At 38.5% G+C, this 23,047-nt stretch overlaps 1 protein-coding gene across 2 annotated transcripts in view; it reads right to left on the bottom strand.

The window, feature by feature from the left end:
- The window catches only part of LOC124267115 (protein stoned-B-like), a 142,397-nt gene extending 121,771 nt beyond the window's left edge, over positions 1 to 20,626 (bottom strand). For both annotated transcript variants that reach the window (XM_046701989.1, XM_046701991.1), the window contains exon 1: positions 20,460 to 20,626. The gene's annotated coding sequence lies outside the window, so the exon portion shown is untranslated. The remainder of the gene's footprint in view (positions 1 to 20,459) is intronic.
- Between the last annotated feature and the right edge of the window lie 2,421 nt (positions 20,627 to 23,047).

Raw genomic sequence — 23,047 nt, 5'->3', positions numbered from 1 at the left:
ATGTCATCGTATCCCAATTGCGTAGATTGATGCTCATGCTGTTGATCACTGGATTGTCTGGTCCAGACTCGATTATTTACAGACCTTAGCTTGAATATTGCTGAGTGCAGCGTAAAACTAAACTCACTCACACACTCACTTTGCTGAAAAGTAAACTGTTGAAATAAAGTCCAACATCACGTATGTATTTTGTTGTCAACACAAACCTTACAAAGTGTCTAAGTATGGGGTAGAAACAAGCACTGTCACTAGAATAATATGATTTCATATCATGGAAAAACATCACACAGCCCCAAAATGGAAATATCACAGGGTTCTTTAGAGCTACGTGTGCAGTGTTTCACAGACATCTTGCATTGAGTTTTTGAGTTATGCTCCAGAATATATTTAGTTATCCTTTCCATCAGTCAAGTTAGATTTCATTTCTATGGAAACCCAAAAGTCCCCACCAGACTACTTTAACACTCATCAGATGTCAATGTGGATCAACGACACATACCCAGTATATCACCCAATGCCTGTCGAATCTTTGTTACGCCAGCACATAATGATAGCAGAGTTCATAGCTCAAATTGTTCATCATGTTATTTATAATAAGATGTTCATTCAGGCCTAGGTTTGACGTATCAGTGTGTAGGTGGGTATTGTTTTGGTGCTGCTCAGCGTATACCAGTAAGGACACGTAGGGCTAATCACACAATGTATACTTGTGGAGAATCAAACCCAGTATAATTAGTACCATAAATTAGTAAATGTTTGAACCACATCCCCACCACCTGTTTGGTTCAGAGACAGGTCTGGTCAAAGAATTTCAAATCATTTTCATCTGAAAATGTTTGTTTGTGATTGAACTGAGGGAAAAATCTTACTCCAGAAGTTTTTACATGACATATGACTGTCACAAGCCAAGTAAAAGAAGAAAAGAAAATCCTTATTGGGTTTCCTGTCTAGCAACCAATGGATCAATACAACTTCATTCTCTTACATGTTTTATGCTGCTGAGGATATTCAAGAATGGTAGATATTGCTTTGACACCCTGACGTATAACAAGTCTCACTACTGATTTTTTAGAAGGATACATTTGTTATCAACAAAGACATCAGGGAATTCTACTTCTAGAAGAAGTCAGTAGTTGGAAAGTTTGGCCTCTTGGGTCAATGGTTTTTTTTGCACCTTATGCATTAAACAACAGGTGAGTGTCCAATATACTAGGTTCTTTGGTTTAGCAACACTCAGTAATATACCACTAATGGCAGGGAAACCAGGAATGGACTTAACACTGCATGCATTTGAGACCGTGGTCCAGGGATGTAATGTATTCGAGTCTCTGGACGACGCTGTATGAACAACAGTTAACCACAGTCAACAAGAATATAGTTTATTGTTGATGGTGAGATGACCGTGTGTACCTGCATATAAAGGAGAATGTCTCTCAGTGGGGACAGGCACACACAGTCATCTCACCATCAACAATAAACTATATTCTTGTTGGCCAATGTAGCGGTCATAAAATTTCCGAGTCCCGTGCTGGGATTCGAACCTCGGACCTTCTGATTAGAAGTCGGACGCCTTGTCCACATGACCAAAGAGGTTAACCCCGTCAGCAAGCTGACAAGGTAAGGATGTCATCTGTGGGATGACTCCACGCCCTGCTACACATTTATAAATACAATCTATTTCTTTGGAGCGATTGTTGGGTGGGAATAGTTTGAATCTTGGAGTGTCCCCTCTTTGGTTTAATGGTATGCATTGTGTTCATTACAAACGTTTATTATCAACAAGTGAACACAGTTTTCTACCTCTACCAGGCCCACTCTCGGTGGTTCAATAAAACAAGTGCAAACACATTTATTGTTATGTGACATCCTTCAGGCCAACTTGATATATAAATGTCTCATACAATGTGACGTAATAGACTGACACAATGTTTATTATCACTATGGTCTACTATTGATGCTGTTTGCCTTGAACTATTCAAATATCGCAGATTATCTTAAGCATTTTATTTACTAAGGTTCCATGGCACATGCAGACCAAACAGTCTACTAAACGTGATGGTGAGCAGTGTTGCAGTTTGAGGTTGTTGCTGCCCTATATGCTTCACATCAATGGATGTCCTCTGTGATGTTTCGTGATCAGAAAACCAACATTTTCTGAGGTGAGGTGAGGAGAAATGGTAACTTCACATCCATGATTACGACACTAACATACAGATTTTCATGTCTAAAATGGAGATGAAAGGCCTAAAATCTTGACAAAGAGCATCAAAAGGCATTGTTAAATCTTTCAGAACAAGCCATATATATTTTCATTAAACCAAAAACATTGGACAGATCCATAAATGTCAAACCCTTTTTTGCCCCATATTATCTTTCATAATTTCCTCATTTTATATGCTGTGAGCATATTGAACATGTTGAATTAATGATGGCTGTTTAACTGTGTACAATTAATGGTGCAAAATATTAATGTAATTAGAATAATTTTTTCATTTGTCCAGGGTTTTGCTTGTACCCTTTAAACAGTATGTTCATAGATGCATGGATAGAAAAGAACACCAGCCCACTAGCTCAGACCAGTTTCACTGATGTTAAAGGTTTCATAAGAGCTAAAAGAACTTTCAGGGGCAATGCTACATGGTAGCAAGGCTTGCACACATTCTCGGTTAATTTCTATTCCTATTATGACATAATTGCTTCTTTTATGTCAATGACAACCTATCAATTACCTGATTCTTTTCAAATATAACCAGTCTCAATGAGCAGTAGGTAAATATAAGAAAGATCTGTGGGATAAAACCAGGGCAGATAGATGCTTATCTATAATTTAGTTGCTAAGTGTGTCAGCTCACTCCAAAGGTGTAGACTGGTACCAGAGGTGTTCCATGTTCAGTCTCTGTGCAGACTACCACCATGTAAATGAGATTTTGCTGACTAAAGTGAAAATTACACCCCACTGTACTGCTCTCCCAATAATCAAATCAGTGAAACTGTCACATGAATTCTGTAAAAGCTGAATATTCAGTGCAGTATTTAAACTCAATGAAATACTCTATTACAGTGCCATTTCCATGAGACCATTATTGGCAGTCCATAAAACCATGATTATAATTAGAAATTAATCTATCGCTGTGTATAAATATTTGATTGCGTTCTGTTGAACAGTTCAGCGTTCATGGCTGCAGATTCCCAAGGGACCGATAAGGCCTGGCATCCATTACACAAGGCTCCATACAGGTTCATAACATGGTCCTCATTCCCAGAAACCGAGATTAAAGAGAAGGCCAAGCTGTGAGAACAGATATCAATCAACCAATCTTCAAAAGGGAATATGATGATCCGACTTTGTGGGTTTATCTGTATTATCACACTCTTAAACCAATAAGCTATTTTTTGCTTCTTAAAGGCATGATGAGATTGTCTGATCCAGATTCGATAATAAATTACAGCCTGTTTCCATACAGCTCGAATCATGCAGAATGAGGTGTTTAACAAACAAACAAGGCATGATCATTGTTGTTTGCATGTAAAGTCAGCATTATTCCAGTAGTATCTTCGCAACATGAAAATAATCGTGTGTGGACCAGACAAACCAGTGACTCATATCCTTGTGTTATGGTCAAATAAGCAGTCAATACAAGACTAATCAATTGCTTTGTTTAGTTGCCTCTTAAGACAAGCATAGGTTTCAGTCTATAGTTACAGCACTGGTGTTGGCACAGTGCATAGGCTCAAACAACACCTTCTTAATGAAAATTATCATACAGATATACCCATATAGTGTTTCAAGGTTCAAACATTATATTGATCTGACATCTAAGGGTTCAAACATCAAATGCATCTATTATTGGAGGAATCTTATGCATTTATATAACAATCTAAAATTATAAGGTACCAATCATCAGTCAGTAACTTAGCCGCTAGTCTAAAAATGCTGAAGTCTTGTAAAATGCTGTTTGGTCAAGTAAGCTCAACTATTCATAGCTCATAGCAATAACATCTGTTTGTGAGGCTTAAAGGTCACATGCAACCAAAAAATCAAACATAATTAAAACACAATTATCACTTATTCATGACATATAATATACATTGCTGGTTATGAAAAAAACATAAAAACAAAATTATAAGCGTACAATCGCAAATCAAAAGTGCAATATTTTGTACTTGGGTTTACTTCCCAAGAAACGAAGCAGCCAGGATACCGAATCCAGTCAGAGCAGGTGGGTGTGCACTCAAGTGTAGCGGCTGGTTCATTTGCAGATGCCTCCCTCACGGCTCATTGTGTGTGTATATGTAGAGATGTTGGGTTTTGTAAATACATGCTCATCAACAGACATCATAACATGTCATGTGTACAAGTATCACACCTGCTTGTCAGTGTAATTACATAATCTGACAGAGACCGAACTCGGGCCATAAATCAATGCGTTTTGTTTATGGTGTATCGCCTGATAGGTGTTAAGTTCAAATTGCATGTGGTCAGTGATCGAAGTTGTGTATTGAATATTGTCATTAGCAGACAGGCAGGCAGACACATAGGTGCCAATAAAACAGACATTGAGTTTTGTCTGTGACAACAACATATCTATATCACAGTTAGAAATTTTGTCCACGCTAAATAATGACATTGCTTTTAAGTATCGAACTGAGAAAGTGACTCGGTAAGAAGAACGTGTGGTGAAATAGACAAATGAAATTATATAAACAGTTAAATCGGTAATCTACTGTAATAACATATAAAAAGCTCGCGCCTGTGAAATATCAACAAAACATTAGAAAAATAGCTCACACCAAAGCCTTCACTGAATATTCACCGGACAACCCGCTTCCAAGCTCCGCGAACCTATTTCACTGCGCATGTGCTATGAGCGCAGCCCAGCTGTTGAAACCACTTCAATTCCCCCAAACGCTGGGGGAAAGTTAGTGAATCGTTTGAACTACGATTTCGTGCGGGTGTTTTCATCGCGTTATTTTTCAACTTTATAAGTTGAATTTGCATTTTTGATGATTTGTTTCGGTAAGTCCATACCGAAAGGTATCAGAATCTGCAAAGTTGTGTTTTACGTTGCATGTGACCTTTAACAAATTTGGGCTTGTAATGACAGCAACATATGGGTCTCTCATGGGAGTGAGTATGGTTTAATGCCACTTTTAGCAATATTCCAACAATATATAGGCAGGGGACACCAGAAATGGGCTTCACACATTGTACCCATGTGGGGAATTGAACCTGGGTCATATGCGTGACAAGAAACGTAATCACTATGCTACCCCACTAACCCCCTTTAATGGGAAGAAAATTGTAATTGTTATCCTGATTCAGCATAAAAAGAGTTAAAAAAATCCCAACTTGCTTATTATTCAGAAATTGGGTCATCCTTAAATGTGTCACCCTGGAGCACAGTAGAGAAGATCACTCTGTAGTCTGGTTCAAAGCGCCTTTGTTTGCTTTCAGAATTACCATACTCAAGAATGTATTTCTGGAATTGACATTTAATGTAACTGAACACCTGCTATTTCATTACAAACTCCTTTCTGTCTGTATGTCTGATGATATAAACAACAGCAATCCAATACTCAGTGTTTCTCATGCATATATGCTAATATGATACCGCCACCAACCAAGCCACTTTGGTTGTCCTATGTGTCTCTGACAAGGCTATTGGACTGAGGTAATATAAAAACCAGCTTCGTCTTGCTAATCCAGTCACACGATAATGAGAGTCCTCAAACTGGATAAAATTGGCCTAAACCATAAAGTCCATAATTGGAGAGTAAACTGGAGAGAGTTTTATTGTGCTTGTTGTAGCATGTCCCGCTTTCACTGTGGTGTGTTTGGTAATAATGGCTGCAATTGGCTCGGTTTGGAGTTGACCCAGATTCATCAGTCCAAGGGCTTCATTGAGTAAGATTTAGACCCAAAAATAAAGCTGTCTTATTTAAATATACAGCTTCACGAAATTAAAATCCAAATGGAGCATAGAACAATGCTCAATTTTAGATCGGAGGCAATATAGACTTGCTAAATCATCCTAGACTTGAATTGGATTCCTTTCTTTGATATATTCTGTGGAATCTGGGACATAGACTAGGCGCTTCACTGCTGCGATATTTAATGATTCTGATTTTACTTTATTTCATTTATACAAGATGACATTGAGGATAATTTGCATGAAAACATGGAAAGACATTTTTGGATTGCATACCAAAGAGTCAAAACCAGACACTGACTTAACCAGATAACTGTCAATACTGGACCAAATTTACCAATTTTTATTAACCAGTTATAATTGGTTTTGTCCAGCTTTCTTTCACTATGGATTTGAGAGAATTGTGATAAATGACCAGTTTATGTTGTAATTGATGTTACCTAATTTGGATTAAGTTTCACACATCCGGTAAGCTGTTCTCACCAACATCCTGCCAGATGTCATGGCATAGGGTTACTTAACATCATAATAAGTCATGTAACTGTACTTGGATTACAAGCTTCACAGACTGACTCATATTTATCATAGAGTATAAACACTGCAGGAACAACTAACACTGTTGGTTCCAAACAATATTTACAAGCATAAAATAATCTATAACACTTAAAAAATCTCATTGAGTGAGTGAGTATGGTTTTAGGTCGCTTTCAGCAATATTCCAGCAACATCATGGCGGGGGACACCAGAAATGGGCTTCACACATTGTACCCATGTAGTGAATTACACCTAGGTCTTTGGCGGGACGAAGCTAACGCTTTAACCACGAGGCTACCCCACTGCCCCAAAAATCTAACATACACAGTGTTTATCTAATTCTTTTTGACTAATAACTCGATACTTTGATTTTATTTGCAAAGTAGAATGGATTCTTCATGCTGGTAATTAGGGGTTTCAAATATCATCAAATATGATAGATTGAATTGTAGGATTATATACACATCTCAATAACTCGACTGTGAGTTTGACAGTAGCCATTTTGTCTTTTAAAGTGCTGTTTCACACCTGAACACCAAATGAATCTGTAAATCCAATATTTGTTGTCCCCAGTGGATTAATTTTGTGCAAGATATTAGGCCACATTATGCAAAACTTGTCAAATCTTGATCTCTGAAAATTGACCACTTGATACAAAAATCAAATCTGAACAGATACATTATTGTGTATTGTATCACCATATGTACACTCATAAGGGCCGCATCGGCGTATGTACGGATATAAAATAAGCACGATACGGTAGGAAATAATTTAGAAAACGTAGCATATACGCACCACAGCAATGGTGTACGGTCTTAGAATCATTTACAGATGTATTTATTTGAAAAAGTATTGTTTTATTGTTTATTGACCTGTTTACACAAGAGTAGCAATGTTGTGGTGCATATATGAAACGAAACACAAGATTACTGATACTCCATTAAATTCTATTCAGTATTCTAAATGTACTCTTAAGTTTTTCCAGTACTCCTATATTGAAAAATTTGGAGTACGTACTCTTGGTGTATGTACTCATTATCTGGAGCCCTGCCTAACAATTCACATTTTCTTTGTGTTCACTGTGATTATATGTAAATTTTTGTAAGAATCTGCTACTTGGGTTGGATTCATGCAGTTTCTGATTCATGTCTCAAAGAACCAAACAAAATACATAGTCAATCCTAAGTCACATGACACCCCTAGTAATTATCCGTCAGCTAGAAGTGTCCCTAAAGCGATATTCAGGTATTCAGGTATGACACATCCGTAATGTACCATGTCCGTTCTAGAAACTAATACTAAAGGCAACATATCAACTTTGTATACAACTGTAGACAGACCATCTTGAAAACATCTCAAGTTGATTAACCCCATGAAATATGATAAATCTAGATTGGGCAGCTGAGGGACATCCTTTTATTCAACATAATAATAACTTTTCTTGACCTTATTAATGCTCAAGTTCAAAAGGTACCAGGCATTGATTAGACCACAGGTAAAGGCTCTGATCCAGTGGATGGTTGGTCATCCTTGGGTCAGGTGGAATATAGCTTATCCCCATAGTGCACTCCAGCCAATCCACTTTATGATAAGGATAATATGATATACATTTGGTTTTGTACATCACTTCACACTGGCGTCTGCTCTGTGCGCTAAATACAACAGTGTCGCTCGGACTGCATGGACTTCAGGGTTTACACAGACAAGGTTTGCATGGAAAACAAGAAGTGCAAATTGCCATTCTGTGTTCGCTATTCTGGTACACAGATATGCATATTGTGGGGGTTGAGTATTTGGCAGTTTGGGTAATACAAACAGGTCTTATGACATACTTTATCTGGATGAAGAGGAACAGTTGCACGAACAGGACTCAGTTTAACATCGTTCTAAGAACTGCAAATTGATATTGTGTTAGCAACCTTCTTTGGTATTATCTATTGTTTTTGGAGGTTGGTGGTATTCAAATTACTTCAATTGATCTTCAATTCTTGGTTCAACTTTGTGCAATGAGAGGAATGAATTCTGACAGGCTTTTTACGAACAGTATCACAGCCTATAGCTATTATAAAATGAAATAATGAACTGTTTCTTGTCTGAAAACTCTTTACAAACATCTACCTCAAGTACATCAACCTGTCATACCTGAATTACCTTTCCTGCAAGTAGTTCCTGATCTTGGGATTTGAGCCCACCTAAGGCACAGCATTTTGTTATTGATTTTGGAAATCCCTACCAATCTAAGACCAGTTACAACGCACAGAAGGAAAACATCTGGGAGTCATTCTTTGGAAATAACAAACACTAATTACTTGGAATATGTAACACAATATGTTACTTTTTCATACTTGTAAATTGATCGTACACTGAAATGAGGTCCGTCACATCTGAAAGAAATGGTTCAGTGCTAATTTTTGTCCTGTGACACATACTGCATGTGCAAAATGTACTATGCGGCAATCTACTCCATTTCTAAACATTGGGAACAGAGCAGCCAATATTTGCTTCTGATCCACATTTGACGTAATTTCTTAATCAATTCTGACATATTTAATTGTTATTTGTTGGTACCCAAACCACACAAGACATTATATTGGAAAAATAATACCTAGGAAACAAAGCTGAATGAATGTAAGACTACTGGGCTGGGCCTTCATGAAACCTTGCCTAGATTAACATCTAATCTGTGAAATTAACATATTTTACAGAAAGATATGTTCATAAAACATAATCATAAAATATAATGACAAGGAGCCCAGAGACTTTCTTCCTTTTCAGAAACTGTGGAAATCTAGACTTGCCACATATTCTAGTCTAGCAATGCATGGGCAATCTTGATATATTTGTTCAGGGTCTGTATGACAGACCATACCTTTCCCTGAGCATTCTTGAAGAGGGTCTTACAATCCCATGCATAACATCAGAGTGGTGTTTTATCCTGTGCAGAAAGTACTGTCAGTCATCCTACATCTATGACAAAAACCTGATATCAACTGAAATGAAAGGTTCCCAGACTGAGAGATGGTTGACAAGCTTGTACAGCACAGCACTTCAAATAGTCATCGCCAATAAAAAAAACGCTTGACAGAAGCTGAACACATGAAAGAGGTACGACTGCAGCTACATGGTGGACACCGACATATTGATCGGGACGATCATGATGGACTCCATGGGAGAGTACTGGTGTGCAGGCCGCTGTGGCTGGGAGAGTGTACACCCACACCTTCCTCAAGTAAGCTCAATTTAACTGATTGTCTCATCTCATGGCTTCTGTAGAACGCCATGCAGGCATCAACACGTTGTGTCAAGGTCGTTAGCATCCCTTGTCCTGAGATGTTGTGGGAGCCTAACAATACTTGTTCAGATTAGTAGGAGACACGTATAGACTAATTGACACTGATGCAAGTACTGTTTCGTTGGACCTGATTTGGGGGCATCAATGGTTTTCTGATGATCCTTTATGCCTTGCTTTGGAGACTGGTTCGAATAGAGTCCTGTATCTTTTTCATAAAACATGAAATATTGATGGTTTTTAACCAAACAAAATTTATATCTCAAACAAAGATAACTGATACAATGTGTAAAGGCAATTCTTGCTAAGTTTGCTATCAGTTTGATATTACAAGCCAAGAATAATGCCTCTAGACCTGGACCTTTAACAGGTATCAGTAGATCATGAGAACAATATCTTGACTTAAGTAAGCATCTTGGCAGGTTTTATCTTTCACATATTTAATTCCATTCTGAATTGACAACGGCAATAATGTCAGTAAATAAAGAAAGCTATTCAAAACTTGGAATAACGAATATTCTTTCATTGTAAGTGGATACTCACTCAATTTTTGTTTGGATTGAGTAGATCTTGGTTTCAAACCCTTACCTGTGGATCCTGGGAGCCGTAACTCTGACCCCTGGACCAACAGCGCCTTACAAGGGTATTTTTGGTCGGAAGTGTCTAATATAAGAATTCTGTCAAGGAACAACTACACCAACAATCCTTAATTGCCTTGATGAAAAACACAAAAAGACAATCATTAGTATTGTTGTTTAACACAGCACTCAGCAATATTCAATCTATATGATGGTATTCATTAGCGTTTTAAACTAAGAATGAAAGTCCAGGCATCCTTATTCAATGTCTCAATGGTAAAAGACATTTGTGGGGTAAGTTTGAAAGGGAGGTGCTATGGGTTTATGTCCCAATTCAGGTAATCAGGTTTTAAAAACTTACAATCTCAAATAGGAAGGGGAATAAATGGGGCCAGAAGAATAAGTAAGGAAACAAGGTTAGAGTTATCTCCCTTCTTTTTTGAACCCATATCTCCCATTATGTCATAACTTGTTGAAATTGATCATATGATAAAATTCTGATGAAAATGCATCTCAATTAGAAAGAAAGTCATAGGTTTTAATTACAGTATTTTGAATAAATAATTAATATTTGTAGTTACACAGCTTGTTCCTTAACAATTTGACTATGTCTGGTCAGTGGAATAAAACACCCACTTTTCTCAATTTGTTGGCCATGGGCATGATACATATATTTACTGTAGTCAAGGAAACATGCTTAGCTTCAACAGGTACAAGAACAACATACATCAGGCACATCTGTGTTTGAAATAAAACATGAGTGAGTGAGTGAGTTTAGTTTTACGCCGCACTCAGCAATATTCCAGCTATATGGCGGCGGTCTGTAAATAATCGAGTCTGGACCAGACAATCCAGTGATCAACAGCATGAGCATCGATCTGCTCAATTGGGAACCGATGACATTTGTCAACCAAGTCAGCGAAACTGACCACCCGATCCCGTTAGTCGCCTCTTACGACAAGATAGTCGCCTTGTTATGGCAAGCACATGGGTTGCTGAAGACCTATTCTACCCCGGATCTTCACGGGTCTATAAAACATGAAAATCAAAGGGTTGTTATACCCCAGGGCCCCGTTCCTCAAAGCGATCGTAGCGCTACGACAGTCATAAGCCTATGTTAAAGTATGGGAGTTACAATCATCTTAGCTCTACGATCGCTTTGAGGAACGGGGCCCTGGAGTTAAAAGCTTACGATTCCATTGTAGTGGTGTAATGATAAGGGAATATATTATTGTATTGCAATGCAAGACTCATGATACGACATAACAATTTACAACTCCTGCATCACAATACATACAGTTCACTACATTATACTTTAAATTGATGTACAAACATCTGACTAATGACAGAAACTGTTCAAGAACCAATACATGCAGATTCTAGTATTTTCTGGCTGGCTGTAAATAGCAGAATCTACACAATGCCTCCAAGCTTATTTGTTTCTCCCCTTCAACATCCCATCATTGCTATCATTGTTTGAATACAACTAATTCATATTTGTGATTCATTTCCAAAAAAGAGGAGAATATGAACTTCAAAGTACTGTGTCAGGATACAAATCATACTGCACCTATATTATTACTGGGATTTACGGGATGCGAATTTCTGCGTCCTATACGCATAAAAATTGACAATGGACGCAACAAAATTTATTAGCGCGTCCACAGGGACGCAGAAAAAGTCCAAATACTTTTTGTAAAAATTCCAATCAAGTAACAATAAGTTATCACTGAGTTTGCTACTGGCTGAGTTATGGTATCATTTGCAATTTGATTACTGTAACAATTTAAATGGTGATCATGATACACAATACAATAACAGTATTAATATTAATATTTAAGTGTCTGGGACCCCCATTTTGTTGTCCAGGACTCCTGAAAATCAAGAGTATGAGTTAAAGGGACCCTCAAATACAGGCCTCAAGGTATATCCCTGTTATTAGGATATGTATTGTATTGCAGCATTGCTGTGTTGCTTCTATTTTCCGACACCATACATGATGTAGCATTGTCATCAAACCAGTTTTGATATTTGCTATTTTAGTCCCACCTGTAGGAGATCAATATAATCCCAGAGGTGAAATCATTTGGTGAAAACCAATTTTGGTATCAATAAGAAACACAGACACAAACTAGCAAAAGGCATCTTCATGGATAAAACTGCATCAGTTCCTGATGAAAGAATATGATCGCCATCATTCATGACATCACAAATTGGTAAGAGCATGTCATCAGAACAATAGGTAGACTTCAATGATGTTTCTCTGCATGTTTGTCATTTCATATTTTTTCTAAAAATGACAACGGTCATATTTGAAAAAAAAAAAACTAAAAACCCTGAAAATTTTAAATGACAAATTATCAATTCCTCGCATCCTGTATTGATAATCCGTAACTAATTATGTCATTCTATATCTAGACAGAAGTCGATGAATAGCACTTCACATGCTGAGGCATCTGTTATGTGTTAGAGTTAACATTTTCACAAGTTTTGGATTGGGTTGCTGATTCGGTCATGCTGTTGGTTCCCCATTAGGACTAAGGGTTAGCATCGGTTGCCTGCCATGTATGCTTGTCTGTGACTCACTATGATTGCTTGGTTGGACTCAAAGAACTAATTGTGTGTAATCAAGTGTGTTTGTTGCTAAATGCCCCATTCAGCAACTTTCCAGCTATATGGGGGTGGTCTGTAAGTAATCGAGTCTGGCCCAGACAATCCAGTGACTGACATCATGAGCATCAATCTACACAACTGGGATAATATGATATGTTTTACCAAAATCAGTGAGCCTGACCACCCGATCCTGTTGCTTGCCTTTTACCACAAGCATGGGTTGCTGAAGACCAATTCTAGCCCCGATCTTCACGGAAGGTGTGTAATCAAACCCCATGCATGGTGCAGACTCAACTGTTTATAAGCTACCATGATGCCACTTATTTCTGACCGAGATGTAAAACAAAACCTTTGATTACGTACATGATGAACAATGCATAGATTTTCGTCGTCATCTGACAGCGGTTCACAAGTCTCATTCAATTTATAATCTGATTATTCTATTCCAATACAAACTACATCACATAACTGGCATACTAGCGGTTTAACCTTACTGTGCCCGCTCCCTAAATGTTGTCTTAGAACTGAAAAAGGGATTAACGGTCGCCCATGAGTAGTTTTCAGTTATAGTCTGTTCACGGTAAAGATGAGTTGTGATCCAAGCTCTGCTTTGAATCATAAATGATGAGTGAACACTTTTCATGTCAATATTTATAACTGAATATAACCTATGAGTGAATATTCAAGATTCAAGATATTTATCTGTAGAAAGGCCATATGACCCAAAATACAAATGATATAACATAAAATTCTACAGAGTTACTTTCTTTTGTTTTATACATTCAAATACATGTTTAAGAAATTTAGTAAGATTTAACAGAAAAATGTTATAAAGTATCTTCGTAAGACTTATGAGAATTATACAATATGAGAGAATCACTCCGAAAAGAATAATGATAAGCACATTCTTAAACACGTTGACTAAAGATATAAACAAAATGATCTGGATCTCCAACCTCTTAGCCAAAACGAAAAAGTAAATATTTTACATGATTGGCCCATCTTGGCCTCTTTCTCTCAAAAAGGTACAACAACATATTATAACACTGGAAAACATATCTTTGGCGTTGTATTCTTTAACAATCGTAGCCAATTCTTAATACATTTAATATGATAGGAAACTTAAAGTTGATATCTTCCACACTCTCAGTATGATACAGCATTCGACGATTTGTGAATAATATTCTCCATATGAGTGAATATAACCTATGAGTGAGTTGTGTCACAAGTTTAACGTATATATAATACACTGGCAAATATGCAGTCCATACATTCGATTTTCATTGAAATGGGAAATCTGTTGCCACTTGAATTCCATGGTATCTTCTACGTATTTTCAGAACAGACTTTAACTAATCCCTCTATTGTCTGCCTGTTAACCATGGTTGACTGCATCAGGAACTTAAACAAAAGCAGCGGGGCACATTGAAGTGTCGTCTACTAGCCACAGATGAGATTTCTAATTCAGGTCACAATCAAAATGCTGTGACATTCACATCAAGCTAATTATTACTGATCACTTGTAAAATATCTCAGCTCTTTCATATCTAAAATTGAATCAAGCTCTGCTGCTACCTGGATGAAGTCAGTTTTGCTTGATGAGTCATAAAGTTCAAGTGGAAATCATTGTGGAAGGAAAACAAGTTATGAGGGAAGATCTGTTTCCATTCTCATCACAGTCATGATACATTCATCTAACTGTCACAACCTTGAACTAATTTTCATAAATGAGTTTCAGGAAAGTATTATCTTTAAGACACAGCTTTCGCGGCAGGCTGAGAAGCTGCTGGGTCTGTATTAGTCTGTCTCACAGTCCCTGAACCACATTAATTTCCTTACTGCCAAGCCCTCTCTGCAGTGCTAAAGCCATAAATAAAGCAAGTCTAGATTTCCTCAGGTTCAGAATCTCTGGTCTCCCTAGGGCTCCTTTTCAATATAAATGGGCTTGTTTGTTACTATCAAAATTATTTATATTCAGAGACTAAGCCTTAGTCTAGGTCTGTATTGGCATACCCATGATTCATCAATGCTAGAAAACGAACACTAACAGCCCTCTCAGGGTTTGACACAGCCAGTGGTCGGTTATTCTGAGACTAGTGATAATTCAGAAGGGCTTGTCGTTTTCTCCCTAAATCTTGTTGTTTTACATACTAGTCTGCAATGGGCTGTGGACTATTTGGATGTGACATATGGTGTCTAATCTTGCTGCCAGTACTTCCTGCTCACAGTTATAAATATCAGTTTTTCTTTGTTAAGTTTCTCAAATGAATTTATGTCAACCATTAGGAAAAGAAAGAGTAGACAAATTGTAATGGGTTCTCATAATATGACAAACATGGTAAATTAGGACTGGACAAAGGTCATGACTTTGTATTTACACATATAAGGTTACAGGTACAGTTTCAGATTGATGGAGTACTTGGGATCAAGTGACAAGGATGTATCTGCAAAATCAATAGGTACTGTTTCAGAGATAAAAGCTGAATTGCATAGATGGATCTGAATTGCTCGGAGATAAAGCACATGCAGGTGATAATAACTTATATATCATAGCTTCAACAATGGCCTTGAAGCACAGGGTAGTTTAGTTGCCCAAATGAAACATGCAGCCACACTTCTACAATGTCCCATCAAGTACACAGTGGTGGGGCTGTCCAAATGAGACATGCAGCCACACTTCTACAATGTCCCATCAAGTACACAGTGGTGGGGCTGTCCAAATGAAACATGCAGCCACACTTCTACAATGTCCCATCAAGTACACAGTGGTGGGGCTGTCCAAATGAAACATGCAGCCACACTTCTACAATGTCCCATCAAGTACACAGTGGTGGGGCTGTCCAAATGAAACATGCAGCTGCCTTCTTAACAATGTCCCATCAAGAACAACATTCTCAGATCCCTTTGGAGGATACAAGCTTGCTAGGGGCTAGAAGGTTTTTGAACAACACTACTTATCCTATCATATATCCATTTTATAGCAGGTTGGAGTCGCTTGCTTCAGAAGACACCACATGTTGTTGCTGGAGCAAGGCTGAAGAAGGTGTGTATGCTGGCTGCCCAACAACTTACTAGGCTAATTTCCTACAAAATTATCAGGGCCTAGATTTTCGAAGCTCTCTTAGCGCTAAGATTGTCGTAAGTGCCATACATTAACATTAATTTTCGACTTAATCTACGACTATCTTAGCGCTAAGAGAGCTTCAAAAATCTAGGCCCAGGAGTCAAGCTTGCCATCCATCCACCTACTCTATTGCTAAATTCACTCAAGTAGGGATCTGCACACTATGCAGTCTGACAGTAACCATACTGCAACAAGAAAACTTCCATTCTTACAGTAATTATGCTAACAGCCACACTGCGCGTCCATAAATGGCAATAAAGGGTGAATACTGACAAATATTTGACCAAGTTTGCCCATGGTCTCTTTGGTATCCTTACAGAACACTTGAACTTAAATTTCAGCATTATTACAGCAGATGGACAAAGGCAATTCGTGTATACCTGTAACAAAATCCTTTGCTGGGATTCAATTCAATGACCTTCTGATTGAAGGTTGGAGTTGTGTCAACGTGACCCAAAAGGGCAAACCCTTAAAAAAAGCAGCACCCATGACACATGAGTTCCATGATATATTTGGTGTTCATATGGATTTGATTAGCCTATTGGGGCAGATGTAGTGGGAACAAACTTTCCAATTCCGCGGGAGGGAAACGAACCATGCACCTGCTGCGAGGTCCGACACCCTTTCCACATGACTCACGTGGATAACCACATTAACCACATCACAAGTCGACAAGGTTTCGGACGTCAGGAAATGGAGGGCTTACCAGTGATTGGTCTTCGCTACAGAATTGTGAATCAGTATTCAAGGCAATATTTTGTTTCATTCTATGTTCAACAAAGAATGCAAATCAGTAAAGTGGCTCCCACAAAGTTGTGTGAACATGGTTACCAATACCATTGATTTTCCACTGACAGTTTCATCCTGGTGGTCTGTTGTATCACGTCCCATCAGATTCAGTATCACATTTGTCACAGTTGAGATGGTGTCTCGTATATCATTTGTCACAGTTGAGATGGTGTCTGGTATATCACGTCTCATCACATGCAGTCTCACATTTGTCACAGCTGAGATGGTGTCTGGTATATCACATCTCATCACATTCAGTCTCACATTTGTCACAGCTGAGATGGTGTCTGGTATATCACGTCTCATCACATTCAGTCATATGTTTGTCACAGTTGAGATGGTGTCTGGATGGTGTCTGGTATATCATGTCTCATCACATTCAGTCACATGTTTGTCACAGCTGAGATGGTATCTGGTATATCACGTCTCATCACATTCAGTCACATGTTTGTCACAGCTGAGATGGTGTCTGGTATATCATGTCTCATCAGATTGAGTCTCAAATATGTCACAGTGGAGATGGTGTCTAGTATATTACGTCTCATGAGATTCAGTCATATGTTTGTCACAGTTGAGATGGTGTCTGGTATATCACGTCTCATCACATGCAGTCACATGTTTGTCACAGCTGAGGTGGTGTCTGGTATATCACGTCTCATCACATTCAGTCACATGTTTGTCACAGCTGAGATGGTGTCTGGTATATCATGTCTCATCAGATTGAGTCTCAAATATGTCACAGTGGAGATGGTGTCTGGTATATCACGTCTCATCACATTCAGTCACTTGTTTGTCACAGTTGAGATGGTGTCTAGTATATCACGTCTCATCACATTCAGTCACATGTTTGTCACAGCTGACATGGTGTCCGAGATGGTGTTTGTCACAGCTGAGATGGTGTCTGGTATATCATGTCTCATCAGATTGAGTCTCAAATATGTCACAGTGGAGATGGTGTCTAGTACTGGTATATTACGTCTCATGAGATTCAGTCACATGTTTGTCACAGCTGACATGGTGTCTGGTATATCACAACTCATCACATTCAGTAACATGTTTGTCACAGCTGAGATGGTGTCTGGTATATCATGTCTCATCACATTCAGTCACATGTTTGTCACAGTTGAGATGGTGTCCGGTATATCATGTCTCATCACATTCAGTCTCACATTTGTCACAGTTGAGATGGTGTCTGGTATATCAGTAATACGTCTCATCACATTCAGTCACATGTTTGTCACAGTTGAGTATGGTGTCTAGTATATCACGTCTCATGAGATTCAGTCTCACATTTGTCACAGCTGACATGGTGTCTGGTATATCACGTCTCATCACATTCAGTCATATGTTTGTCACAGCTGAGATGGTGTCTGGTATATCATGTCTCATCACATTCAGTCACATGTTTGTCACAGTTGAGATGGTGTCTGGTATATCATGTCTCATCACATTCAGTCTCACATTTGTCACAGTTGAGATGGTGTCTGGTATATCACGTCTCATCACATTCAGTCACATGTTTGTCACAGTTGAGATGGTGTCTAGTATATCACGTCTCATGAGATTCAGTCTCACATTTGTCACAGCTGACATGGTGTCTGGTATATCACGTCTTATCACATTCAGTCATATGTTTGTCACAGCTGAGATGGTGTCTGGTATATCATGTCTCATCACATTCAGTCACATGTTTGTCACAGTTGAGATGGTGTCTGGTATATCATGTCTCATCACATTCAGTTTCACATTTGTCACAGCTGAGATGGTGCCTGGTATATCACGTCTCATAAGAGTTAGTCTCAGATGTGTCACAATTTTTAACATTATTGATGCATATGATTCTAACATATCAGACTTCATTGTACTGAAACTAAATGATTCATCTCCAGGAAACACAAACAAATCACAGATCATGGAACTAAATAACAGCTGAGACTGAACAAATGTTATTTTCAGTCAAGTCTGGGTCAGGGGCCTTGTGGTTGATTGCATGATGAATTTCCCACACAGTGGGACTCCTGGGGTATACATAATGACATAATGACTACAAGATCCCAAGTCAAACATTATGACTATAAGATCCCAAGTCAAACATTATGACTACAAGATGCCAAGTCAAACATTATGACAAGATCTCAAGCCACTCATTACTACATGACCATAAGTGAAACATCATAACAAGATCCCAAGTCAAACCTTATGACTACAAGAACTTAAGTCAAACATTATGACAACTACATGACCTGAAGTCACACACCATGATCTTAAGTCAAACATTATGACTAAAAGATCCCAAGTTGAACATTTAGGACTACATTATCCCAAATCAAACATAATAGGTACATTTAGAAAATAATCCTTGATGCTAAAAACAGGAATGATCAATGATCTGCACATTCCTGCTAATCGACATATGTTCCGTGTCGACAAGCACTTGTTCTGTAGCAGCCCCACAAAGTCACAGTGACCTGATGTAATATCTACCAGACACATGGCACACGAGGCCACTGACTCACAAGAGGTCCTTAATTCACAACTAATTTCACATCCTACTAATATTAACTGTGAGAGAAAGTATGTATGTTTCCTTGTTTTCCATGAACGCTGTTCTTTGCTTGATATAAAATCAATCACTCATATCCATTATCTTTCCTTTGAGAGACTGAGGGGACAGGGGACATAATTTGATCTGCCATGCAAACAAATAACACAGTAAACATGGTAAAAAATCAGGATACCTGTAGTTCCAGAAACTTGGCATAAAACCATCAATAAAACTCAGTTAGTTTTGCATGACAGCTTCCTTTGAAAGACTTTGGAAAGAAACAGGCACCATCATTTGAACTGCTTCACAGTAAACAGGGCAAAGAATAAAGATACCTGTATTCCCATGGTGTTGTACTAACTTGTAGTTCCAGAAGTGTTGTTTTTTGTTCGACAAACAATTTATCAAATCAAAGTGAACGGAAAAAATAGAGGCCAGCTTGATATACTGTCATTACATAGCTGTACGATATGTTGCAGATATCTATACCTAGGAGGAACTCTGTGAGTGGGTGAGTAGTTCTAAATGCCACTTTGTACCAGATTTCATTCATATCACAGTGTGTCAACTTGATGTCCGAAAGTGATGCTGGTCTCTCAGATAAACCTTGCAACATAATCAAGCCAGAGACATATGAAAGATCTAAAGCAGAAAATACAATTACACTGTTGATATGCATTTTACCATTATAGTAATTGGAACAAAGGTTTTGTTGCTGTAACTTGAAGGTTGAACAGGACTTTCTCTTGCACAGTGTCCTTTCAGGAAACTTCATGCCAGTGATATATGCAATGTGATTGACATGATCAAAGCAACTGAGGATATTTTCCAGGATCAAAGACATCACCCAGCACATACTACATATACTATCAAAGGTGCATAGATACAGTCACTTGCTGTATCAGCTTTTTCGGGAATGATTACTTTTGCTGACTTGTGATGACCATAAAACATTATTCCCAGGAATGTTCTTTTTTCTAAATTGTTCACCACCATACAAAATAGAAGAATGTTGTTCGTGAAATTGATCATAGGGATAGATATGTTACATACTTACCAACATTTCTACTGCTATTTTGGCTGGGTTGTCTACAGGTAAGTTTCTCTTGGAGAAGAGGACAGCACTTTGTCTACTAGTTCTTCCTCTTTGGTACTTTTAACACTGGAGGTGCGAGAAATGGGAAGAGATTCGGAACAGCTCACAGTCTCCCCATTCTGACTAGGTAGGGGGGGTTTCTAAGGGGACTTTCTCAGGGGTTGAGGGGCTGGGTATGTTACTGCTCCCACTGGAAGACAGAACAATGTCTATTCCACACTTTCCACTGGCACCAGTTTCTTCAATATTAATAGTTAAGAACTCCTCTTCTTCGTTGTTTATATCACAAGGATCAACTGAGGATCTATTTGCATAGGAGGCAGGTTTGCTGTTATCACTCTCTGCAGAATTGTCCCTACTGTTTCCAGTTTGGAGTGGGTTAGTTTGGCAGTTATCACTTTCGGCAATGTTGGAGTCTGTGGTATCAGGAAATGTTGCCCAGTTCTCGTTGTCAGGGGACTGGATATAAACAAGTGTGGGTGTCCCTGGCACTCCGTCTAATTCTTTCTTTAGTTTTGTGGCAGGTGCTAATTTAGGGGATGATGAAGGTGAAATAGTTGGTGGAATCAACACTCTTCTAGGGGAGTCTGGTACTTTTCCGTCTTCAGTAATTAACAAAGCAGATCGGGTGTGACTAAATAGAAGTTCCTCATTAAATTCAAAGCAGGATTCGTCTTCTGAGTTACTTTTCACCCTTGGAGACTTTCTAGGACTTCTGGGTTTCACACAAAATTCATCTGGTGGCAAGGTGATTTTCAGTTTTTCTGCAACACTTGGTGAATTTGGAGATTTTTCTGGGGAACTTAGTACAACATATTCTTCAAGAGTAACCACATTGATTGGTGTAGTGCTTCTAGGTCTGGCAATTGGGGACGTTTTGACTTGCAACCGCTGAAGGCGTTTCTCTCTCGTATGCCTTTCTCTTGGAAGGTGATGTTATAGTTGTTGGGTCAATTATTTCAGGAGAAAGAGTAACAGGGCTTGATCGAGGACTGTTGGTAACATATCTTCTCACCTGCAGTGGTCTCCTTGTTTTCACTGGTCTCACACTACGTACATCCGAATCTGAATCAGAACTTGATGATGACGATGATGTCCGTGATAACTTAGGTACTGAAGGAGGCTCAATCTTGGTAACTTGTTGGGAAGTAGGCTGTACCCTCCCCACTTCAATACTCTGACCTTCAACGGGCTTCCTTGTCCCAACAATGATGGCTTTCTCTTTCAAATCAGTTGCTGGAATATGACTTATGTAAACATAATTTTCAAATCCTTCTTCATTCTCTCTATCACGATAAACTGCATCTGAATTCACAGAGGGAAGATTCCTTCCTGCTGAATATAACTGATCTCTTTCTACTTGCCCACCTGTCTTGATCTTATTTCCATCTCTGCCAAGGGCATTTCTCAGTGAATTAGATTCCTTTGCCTGAACTTGTTGCTTTGATTTATCTGCCTGTGACTGAGCACAAGGTTGACATGCCTGTTTGCTATTGTGAGAAGGAACTTGGCTTACAGAAGTGGCTTGACTATGTGCCTGCTCAGGCCTTTGAATTTTCAAGGAAGAACAAATAGCAGTCTTCGGAAGCTCATCACCCAAGTCAATAGTGTCAAATGTAGCCAAAGGGGCCTTAACTGGATGATCTCTTGGGAACTGTCGAATTTCAGAAGATTTTTGCATAGCAAATCATTTGTACCAGTGAAACAATAAAACTAAAATAAATCAGCTGTGTCTTTGTTCTAAACAGAATGTTACGTTAAAGTCATGACTGACAAACCTGTGTGCATACAAGCCTACTCTGCTTACTGCTCCAAAAGAATCTTCACACTGGGATTCCCCTCCGTTGCACTTCAAGGAACCATGATGTCATCGGGCCACCAGTTCCAAATGTGATAAATTATCCATACACCTAACTATAACCAAGTGATATTGTTGGTGAATAAGCCGCTATGGTTCATTCGGATGTAAAAGGCAAACAATTAAACGGTGTAATTCCCATCCACCGAAACCTTTTCCATGTCCTCAAAGAAATCGAAAGATACCGTCTGCTGCTCAGTAAACCCTCATCGAAGAAGGATCAATGATTCAATCTTATGGGAACTGGCTGAATTCTGTTAGGACGAGAGTTAAGCAATGAAACAGGCGAGCACAGTCATACTAGACCAAATATCGATCGATTCTTCGGAGCCTGTCTCTTCTGACAGCGCCATTTCTGTTTACGGAAGTGACGCGCTTGACATTCGTTGACTTTCAGACATAGTTTCGAATAAACTTAGTAAGTAAAGCTATCTAACAGTCGTAAATTCTATTTTCGTATTCCCAGAGAATCTACTATTTTCGTCACAACTGCTGGCTGCTTATTCGATGAGGGACGTAGCCTGAGAAATGTTCTCAGCAACTTATTTTAATCTCGCCCACAAATACGTATTTGATCAAAGTCCTGTACTTATGTATTTGGTGTTAGAAAAGAACTAGACAGAAATTATGTTATTCCAGTGTCATTTTATACGGCACAACAAAGTAAAGTGAACGTGATACATCACAGGTA

The sequence above is a fragment of the Haliotis rubra genome, unplaced genomic scaffold (genome assembly GCF_003918875.1).
Source record: "Haliotis rubra isolate DU_JTF1 unplaced genomic scaffold, ASM391887v1 Scf13, whole genome shotgun sequence".
NCBI classification, from domain to species: domain Eukaryota; kingdom Metazoa; phylum Mollusca; class Gastropoda; order Lepetellida; family Haliotidae; genus Haliotis; species Haliotis rubra.
This window is presented reverse-complemented; position numbering and strand designations above follow the sequence as displayed.